Source organism: Salvia hispanica, chromosome 2 (genome assembly GCF_029641045.1).
Source record: "Salvia hispanica isolate PSC_SH4W2 chromosome 2, Shi_PSC_v1, whole genome shotgun sequence".
In the NCBI taxonomy this organism is placed as follows: Eukaryota; Viridiplantae; Streptophyta; class Magnoliopsida; order Lamiales; family Lamiaceae; genus Salvia; species Salvia hispanica.
In genome coordinates, this window is record NC_142693.1 from 24749595 (window position 1) to 24752233 (window position 2639).

Below are 2639 nucleotides of genomic sequence, written 5' to 3' on the forward strand. Positions count from 1 at the left end.
CGAAGAACAAAAGGATTTCACGAGAAAAGACCTTTTATTTCTAATTCTCGAGATTTTTGACTCTTTAATGGATCCTCTAATATATAGAATCGCAACCCTTCTTGATTCGACTCACGATTCGGGAAAGAATCAAGAAGAAAACCTGAAAAGATTATTATCAGATTAAAATTGAAGGACCTAACAATCATTGTGGAGTAGCTACAACAATCAAAGGACACTTTTTATGGGGTGTGACTCCACTAGATTCATTAACATCTAACTCCTTCATTTTCGGTCCATTAGGCAATCATGGGTTCGGCGGATGCAACCTTAGACTCTCCTTCATCACTGCTTTCAGATAAGGCATTCTCTCCAAGTCTTGCTCATCAATTTCATTCTTACTTCCAGCTACTTCTCTCACTTCATTTTGCAAAGTTTTCATGGCTTCTGGATTTCGTATGAGCTCCGCCATCGTCCACTCAATAACTGCAAATGTAGTATCAGTTCCAGCACCAAACATATCCTGCAATAAAATTATTCAACCAAACAATGGTAGCCATAATAAGAACATGCAAACACATTTCTATAAGAAAACACACGATTATTTCTATAAACTTAAAACAAAAACATACATATGGTAAAAGAAAAGTATTCATACCAAAACGATAGCTTTGATAGTGTCATCTTCAATAGGGGTGAGACTTGCATTCTCTCTCTCAAAATCAAGCAATATGTCCATAAAATCCAGCCCACCACCATCATCATATCTCATGTTTCTATCCTTATGTACTTGAAGCACAGATTCCCGAAACTTATCCATCTCCTTAGCCACTCTCTCTGTTGGGATCATCAACTGTATATTAGTTTGATATTGTCCCCGCTTTGGGTGGAGCCAAGCCCGCACGGATTTGTTTTTGGGTAACTCCCAAAACGCCTCAAACTAATTGGGGTTGGACAGGATCACCTTCCAACTTCCCTCACTCATCCGATGTGGGATGGGTTTGTAACCCAACAAACATAACCTCAAATCAAGACCACATCGGGAACACATAGTCGATACATCGAGACATTACGGGCCCGACTCAAACTAGAGTCATCCAGGGCCCCACTCGATCACGGGTCATCCAGGCCCCACCTTTTGGTCACACAGGGCCCAACCCAAAGCCACCTTGGAAATAAACACAGGCAATCACGAATATAGAGGAAAATGAACACAACAAATTATTTACCCAGTTTGATACAAAGTGTATCTACGTCTGGGGGCGATGCCAAGCCGGAGATTTCACTGTATAATTTTTGGATGATTTTACAATGAGGGGCACCTCTATGTATAAGCAGAATAGAGAGCCCTAATTCTAGTCAAACTAGGAAACATATTCCATAAGGAAATATCTTCTATGGAATAAATCTATCACAAGGAAATATACTTCCAGAAAACAAATCCTAAATATGGTAGGAGATATTTTAGGCTCCATAATTAACAATCTCCCACTTGGAGACTAACAACTCCTACGCCACAATATCCTCGTGATCTCATCCCTGCATCCGCTTTGCATCACCTAACCTTCTCTTCAAGTTCCAAGGCCAGGTGAAGCTATGCATAGCTTCAATTTCCCTAAGGTCACCACCTTAGTAAACATGTCTGCTGGATTCTTACTTCCAAGTATCTTCTCAAGTTGCAGGATTTTCATCTCCACTAGGTGTCGAATGTAATGATACTTCAACTCCACTTGCTTTGTCCTAGAATGAAACGCTGGATTCTTTGCCAAGAAAATAGTACTCTGACTAACACTGTAGAGTATGCTACTCTTGTTCTCCTTCCCAAGTTCATCTAAGACACTCTGCAACCACACCATCTCCTTGCTTGCCTCCGTCGCAGCTACATATTCAGCCTCTGTAAAGCAACAATCTTCTGCAACTTAGAAGTCCATGAAATAGCGGTACCACCATAAGTAAATACATACCCCGTTATGCTTCTTCTCCAATCAAGATCATTGGATGCCAAGTCTGCATCCACATAACCTGCCAGCTCGACATTATTACTAATGAAACATAAGACTCTTTCTATAGTACCTCTCAAGTATCTAAGGATCCATTGCTTGCCCGGATCACCCATGAACCGACTCACTAGTCACACTGCTTGTGCAATATCAGGCCTCGTACACACCATTGCATACATAATACTGCCAATTGCTGAAGCATAAGGGACTTTCTTCATTTCAGCACGTTCTTCTTCTGTACTCGGCGACTCCTTCTTCGACAGCTTGAAGTGACAGCCCAATGGCACACTTACTGTCTTCGAATTATCCATGTTGAATCTTCCCAAAACCTTACCAATGTAAGCAGCTTGCGAAAGATACAATCTTCTTGCCGTCTTGTCACGCTCGATTCTCATGCCCAAAATTTGATTAGCCTCTCCAAGATCTTTCTTGGAAAATCGTTCAGACAATTTCCTCTTCAACTTATCCATCTCCTTTGATCACCTCCTACGATCAACATATCATCAGCATATAATAACAGGATAAGATAGCTCTTGTCAAACCTCTTGTAGTAACAACAATGGTCAGCGTAGCATCTTTTATAGCCAATTTCCATCATGAATCCATCAAACTTCTTGTACCACTGCTTTGGAGCTTGCTTTAAACCATACAAGCTCTTCT

The 2639-nt window shown here is 40.9% G+C and overlaps 1 long non-coding RNA gene and 1 pseudogene across 1 annotated transcript; both read right to left on the reverse strand.

Annotated features, from left to right (window-relative positions):
* Nucleotides 1-286: 286 nt before the first annotated feature.
* LOC125190105 (cytochrome P450 71A6 pseudogene) lies at nt 287-799 on the reverse strand (annotated as a pseudogene).
* A 401-nt stretch (nt 800-1200) lies between these two features.
* On the reverse strand, nt 1201-2434 carry LOC148931896 (uncharacterized). The gene is made up of 2 exons (XR_016135206.1): nt 1944-2434; nt 1201-1873 (listed from the first exon to the last, which is right to left on the reverse strand). It is a non-coding gene; the product is annotated as an uncharacterized LOC148931896 (long non-coding RNA).
* Between the last annotated feature and the right edge of the window lie 205 nt (nt 2435-2639).